Source organism: Gymnodraco acuticeps, unplaced genomic scaffold (genome assembly GCF_902827175.1).
Source record: "Gymnodraco acuticeps unplaced genomic scaffold, fGymAcu1.1, whole genome shotgun sequence".
Classification (NCBI taxonomy): domain Eukaryota; kingdom Metazoa; phylum Chordata; class Actinopteri; order Perciformes; family Bathydraconidae; genus Gymnodraco; species Gymnodraco acuticeps.
In genome coordinates, this window is record NW_022990283.1 from 233,398 (window position 1) to 240,338 (window position 6,941).

Genomic DNA, 6,941 nt, shown 5'->3' on the forward strand with positions numbered 1-6,941 from the left:
CTCCAGAATTGACGTGGCAACTCTACCGTGGAGTCAGAACCTCTGACTCTTGGATTTGTGATGTTGAATACTCTGGTACCAACTCCAAATAAATCACAGTGGTTTGACATCAAAGCTCCGACTCTTCCCGTGTCTCCTTCCTGAGTCGGTGACTCCACTGCATGCTACACAGAAGTTTCCTCTACAGGATGCAATAAATATTATTATCGATATAGTTAGATTCCACCTTCATGATTATGAATCTGTGAGTGAATTGTTTTCTAACACGACCCTTTTATTTATATTAGGTCTTACAGTTTTTGCATAAATTAGGGCGTGGTCACTTTGATGGACACGTACATGCCTCACTGTCAGCTAACAGCAACTTGTCCACTCTGCTAGGCTACAACCATAGAGGCTACAACGTTAGTACTGTACTTGACCCTTTAGCTTTAGCCGTGTTCGTGGTGATTGTGCCATTTAGGGAATATTGTTACAAATACCAGACAATTAAAATGTCGTGCTGTGCGCTTGAATGTACTAACAGAACTTCCAAGAAGTCTAAAATGATAATATTATACATGTTAACGCAGGTTCGCAGGTGTTTGTGTGCTTGGTAGCTTAGCTTGTTACTTATTAGCCAGCTAAGGACGTAACCCTTTATACATACATATACATTTTAGTTTATGATTCAGCCTTGGGTGATGACGCCCATAATGCTAAACGGGAGCAAATGTTAATAGGGGACCCAATTATCCCAGTGGTGGCCGCCGGAGCTAACGGAGCCGCAGGGGGCTAGCTCCAGCCGGCGTCCCGGAGCTAGCCCACTGCGGCTCCGTTAGGTCCGGGCGGTGGAGTCCGTCTTTTCTCAACGTGTGAATGACAAGCATTAAGAATAACAAAATATAGCTAATTCTCTTGCAGATTGTTTCATTTGATTATGAATGTAACGTTTATATAGGGGAACTACACTGTTAGCAGTAACTTGGTATGCATGTATTTCATGAATAGACACTATCGCGGGCCGGGGGGGGGGGGGGGGGGGGGGGGGGGGTGGGTACAGGTACTGCATAAAGCTTAGCAGACTCTTCACGCTAACGAAGGATCACTTCTAGGCAGGGTTGGGAGGGTTACTTTGTAAATGTAATCAGTTACTGATTACTGAATACATGCTCTGAAAGTAATCAGAATAGTTACAGTTACGTGTCTTAAAAAAGTAACGTGTTCAGGTTACTTTTAGAATACTTTTGGAATACTTTCTTTTTCCATAACAGATGGGTATGTTTTGGTGAACAGGAGACACTTGTTTTACTGTTTTAATGGCTTTTCAAGAACTCAAACACAACATCTTGGTGTCATTCTGGACAGCTCTCTCATCTGCACCCCACATAAAAAACATCACCCAGACTGCATTATTTGTACTGTCTTAAAACCTTTCCTTAGAATATGTTATGAATTGTAAGGTGTCCTTGGGTGCTTTGAAAGGGGCCCCTAAATAGAATGAATTATCATTATTATTTATTATTATTATCTGAAACGATGTAATAACTTTTATAACTTGTTCCAGTCACTTGCCCCATGCATTCAGCAGCAGCAGGCCATTCATTTGATCCCGTTATAAATGTCATCATTTCGACAATAAAGAAATGCTACATCAACGTTATCTTGCACATTTTATCTAACCATCTCCGTTTCTAACTTTCAATATATTTTAAAAGAGATCTCTCTCTCATCTGCGTGCGGGGGCGGGGCCTCACAGACGCGCTGCATCTCTCTCTCGCTCACAGACATGCTGCAGCGCTGTGCAGTGTGCACACAGTTCTGCCGGTAATGAATATTACATTTTGTGAGAAAACTTTTCCACCAATAATTCCAATAAGTATTCCAAAATGTATTCACTTCAGGTTTACGAAAGTAACTGTAATCAGATTACTCGTTTTTCAAATGTAACGCCAGCTGAATACGGTTAGCCTACTTGATTTTTGTATGATTACGTAACGCCGTTACATATATTCCGTTACAAACTTACAACCCAACCCTGCTTCGAGGCTACTGTCCCGCAGCTCCTGCCTCTCTGTTGGACTCTGTCGCAGCGGGGCTGCTGCTGTGGTGCGGAGCGCACAAAGCAGACTCTTCACAACGAAGGATCACTTCTTCTTCTTCGTCAAGGAAGGGAAGGTTTCGCAGTACGCAGTCTACTGTCCCGCAGCTGCTGCCTCTCTGTTGGACTCCGGTACTGCACCTTACTCACGAGACGTTGTAAAAAAAAAATGGGTGGGGGGCGAACGCAGTAACCACTCCGCCAACGCCACAGTCACCGTGACACGTGACAGTGACAGTGACACCGCCAGTTGGTGGTCACTGACCTACGGCATAACACTGGCTCTTCCCCAGAGTTTGCCGCTTGGTTTGGAATTAAACTCAACCGAATAAACTGTCATGATGAAGCTCCACCTATCACCTGACTCACATGTGACTAACCAGGAAACAGGCTGTTTTTCTGCCTCGCTGAGACGACACACACACATACACACGCACTGAGAGGCGGACTAAAGGATTCAACTTCACACCAAACACAACTCTTCCCCTGAGAGAGGACGTCCACAGGAGGGAATGCTGGAATACCTTCCACTTCAAGCAGCTGCTGAATCCACACACTGACGGCCCGTCTACACTACAGGCGTCAAAAAATGCTTTCAACGCTTCGCCCATTCATTTGAATGGGGTGACGTAGGATATTTTCAAACTTCGCCGAACTGCATTGTGGGTAGCATGGCAAGGCGTTGCAAGCATCGCGAGCGTCTATCGGCGTCAAAAGTTGAACAATGTTCAACTTTTGAGGCTCGATGCTTGCTCGAAGCTGGCGTCAGCCAATGAAATCCCGTTTATGCAAATCTGCCAGTACAAGCGAGCCAATCAAACCGCGTGTATGCTGGAAGAGACTACGCAGGTCATTTCCTCATATTAAAAAAAATGGAGGGAAAATTCATTATAGCGGTAGTGAATCACCCGGTGCTGTATGATCAGTCTCTGTTCATCTACCGGGATACAAACCGGAGGAGCGAGGCATGGAGGGAGGTGGCAGAGACAGTGGATGAAACTGGTAGGTTTTCGCCTGTTTGGGGATTTTATATCCAGTTTACTTCGTTTTAACATTGCTATTGCTTTGTATGTCGGGGGCGGGAGATTCATGTGATTGGTTGTTGGTCGCGTTGCTCGCAAAAAATCGCCAAGCCTCAGACACGCCCAGCTTCAAGCTTTTTCGACGCCTGTAGTGTAGACGGGCCGTGAGAGTTTTACCAGAACAAAGACTCAAAGTGAAAGTAAGTCTCGGGGAACAGGGAGCGGCTGCTGCTGAGTTTACTGCGTCACTCACAGACAACATGGCTTCCAGATTAGAGGAAGATTTCTGCTGTACTGTCTGCCATGACATCTTTAAAGATCCTGTGGTCCTGTCATGCAGCCACAGCTTCTGTAGAGACTGTGCAGAACTGGTGGACGGAGAAAGTCATCAAAGAGTGTCCACTTTGTAAGAGAAGACATTCAAGGGACATACTTCCTCCTAACTTTGCTTTAAAGAATCTGTGTGAGAGTTTCCTACAGGAGAGAGGTCAGAGATCTTCAGAGGCTCTCTGCGGTCTGCACTCTGAGAAACTCAAACTCTTCTGTCTGGACCATCAGCAGCCAGTGTGTGTCGTCTGCAGATATTCAAAAATACACAAAAAACACAGTTTCAGACCCATCGATGAAGCTGCACGACAACACAAGAAGAAGCTTCAGAAAACTCTGCTGCCCTTAAAGAATAAGTTAGAGACTTTTGAACGAATTAAAGTGAAGTGTGATCAAACAGCAGGACACCTCAAGGTCCAGGCCCGATGCACAGAGACGCAGATTAAGGAGCAGTTTAAGAAGCTTCACCAGTTTCTAGAAGAGGAAGAAGAGGCCAGGATGGCTGCACTGAGGGAGGAAGAGAAGCAGAAGAGGAGGATGATGGAGGAGAAGATGGAGGATGTGAGCAGAGAGATGGCAGCTCTTTCACACACAGTCAGAGCCACAGAGGAGGAGCTGAGAGCTGAAGACGTCTCCTTCCTGCACAACTACAAGGCTGCAGTGGAGAGGCTGCAGCATCCCCTGCTGAATGATCCACAGCTGCCCTCAGGAGCTCTGATAGACCAGGCCAAACACCTAGGCAACCTCAGCTTCAACATCTGGAGCAAGATGAAGGACATGGTGTCCTACTCACCTCTCATCCTGGACCCAAACACTGCTGATCCAGAACTCATCCTGTCTGAAGATCTGACCAGTGTGAGAGCAGGAGAGAGACAGGAACTTCCTGATAATCCAGAAAGGCTTAATGGTTACAACTCTGTCCTGGGCTCTGAGGGCTTTAACTCAGGGACTCACAGCTGGGATGTCCAGGTTGGAGAGAATGCAAGCTGGCAACTGGGTGTGTCAGCAGAGTCTGTCCAGAGGAAGGGAATCATACGGCCTGAAGTATGGAGAATAGAGTATTATGAAAGTTACTCAGCATTGTCACCATCAGGTCTAGACACTCCTGTCTAGACACGCCTGCAGAAGAAGCTCCAGAGGGTCAGAGTGAATCTGGACTGGAACAGAGGAAAGCTGTCGTTCTCTGATCCTGACACTAACACACACATACACACCTTCACACACACATTCACTGAGAGGATGTTTCCATACATTTGCAATTGGTATGCACACACACTTAAGGTGTTACCAGTGAAGGTCTCTGTAACCAGGGCTCAATGCTAAATAATTAAGATACTATACAGTTATAAGGCAAGGCAAGGCAAGGCACAAGGCAAGTTTATTTATATAGCACTTTTCAACACAAGGCAATTCAAAGTGCTTTACAAAAAATGAAAGAGATTAAGAAAATGGCATTTAAAATCAGTCATTAAAAAGAAAAGCTAATAAAATAAACATTAAAAGAAAAAAAATACATGGCAGTCAATTAAACATTAAAAGAAAAAAAGTACATGGATAAAAGTTACAGTGCAGTCTAAGATATGAATAGTTCAATTAAAAGCAGCGACAAAAAGAAAAGTCTTCAGCCTGGATTTAAAAGTAGTCAGAGTTGTAGCGGACCTGCAGGTTTCTGGGAGTTTGTTCCAGATATTTGGAGCATAATAACTGAACGCTGCTTTACCATGTTTAGTTCTGACTCTGGGGACAGAAAGCTGACCAGTCCCTGAAGACCTGAGAGATCTGGATGGTTCATAATTTAGCAGGAGGTCAGAAATGTATTTTGGGCCTAAACCATTCAGTGCTTTATAAACCAGCAGCAGTATTTTGAAATCTATTCTTTGACACACAGGAAGCCAGTGTAAAGACTTCAGAACTGGAGTGATGTGATCCACTTTCTTAGTGTTAGTGAGGACTCGAGCAGCAGCGTTCTGAATTAGCTGCAGCTTTCTAATAGATTTTTTAGTGAGACCTGTGAAGACACCATTGCAGTAGTCGAGTCTACTGAAGATAAAAGCATGGACAAGTTTTTCCAAATCCTGCTGTGACATTAGTCTTTTAATCCTAGATATATTCTTTAGGTGATAGTAGGCTGATTTAGTAACAGTTTTAATGTGACTGTTGAAACTCAGGTCAGAGTCCATGACTACACCTAGATTTCTGGCTTTATCTGTTGTTTTGAGCATTGCACACTGAAGCTCAGTGCTAACTTTTATACGTTCTGACTTGGCTCCAAAAACCATTACCTCAGTTTTATCTTTGTTTAATTGGAGAAAGTTCTGACACATCCAGTCATTGATTTGTTCAATGCACTTACTCAGTGTTTGAATTGGAGCATAGTCTCCTGGTGAAATTGTCACGTAAATTTGTGTGTCATCTGCATAGCTATGGTAACTTATTTTGTTGTTCTTCATTATCTGAGCCAGTGGTAGCATGTAGATGTTAAAGAGAAGAGGCCCCAAGATGGAGCCTTGAGGAACCCCACATGTCATATTTGTCAACTCAGATGTGTATTTACCTATAGAAACAAAGTTGTTTCTGTCCTTTAAGTAGGATTCAAACCAATTCAGAACTGTTTCCGAAAGTCCCACCCAGTTTTCCAGTCGGTCTAGTAATATGCTGTGGTCAACAGTGTCAAACGCAGCACTGAGATCTAATAATACTAACACTGAAGTTCTGCCACTGTCTGTGTTTAAGTGGATGTCATTAAAGACCTTTACAAGAGCAGTCTCAGTGCTGTGGTTTAGACGAAAGCCTGACTGGTACACATCAAAACAGTTATTTAAATGCAAGAAATTACTCAACTGTTGAAAAACAACTTTTTCAATGATTTTACCTAGAAATGGCAGGTTTGATATGGGCCTGTAATTGTTCATTACTGAAGCATCTAGATTATTCTTTTTTAAGAGCGGTGTAATGACTGCAGTTTTCAGGGCCTGTGGAAAAATACCTGAGTGAAGAGATTTGTTTACTATATGAAGTAGATCTGAGGCCATGCAGGGCAAAACATCTTTGAAAAATCATGTTGGAATAATATCAAGGCAGCAAGAGGAGGATTTCAGAAGTTGAATAATGTCCTCTAGGTTTTTATCATTAATCTGATGGAATTGTGTCATGATGTCTGAATTGATGTTAAGTGGAGATAGGGACAACACATTTGCTGTTCCTGATGCAGAGGCACTGACTGCTTGTCTGATTTTCTGAATTTTGTCAGTGAAAAAGGAGGCAAAATCATTGCACGCCCTGGTGGACAGAAATTCAGAGGCTACTGACACTGGGGGGTTAGTTAGTCTGTCGACGGTAGCAAACAAGGCACGTGCGTTGTTTTTGTTTTTGGTAATGATGTCAGAGAAGAACGATTGTCGTGCGTTTTTCAATTCCAAATTATAAAGGCCAAGTCTCTCTTTATAGATTTCAAAGTGAACCTGGAGATTTGTTTTTCGCCACCTGCTTTCAGCTTTTCGACATTCTCTTTT

At 43.5% G+C, this 6,941-nt stretch overlaps 1 pseudogene; it reads left to right on the forward strand.

Moving 5' to 3' along the window:
* The first annotated feature begins 3,362 nt into the window (after nucleotides 1–3,362).
* Nucleotides 3,363–4,752, forward strand: LOC117549695 (annotated as a pseudogene).
* The last annotated feature ends 2,189 nt before the right edge of the window (nucleotides 4,753–6,941 follow it).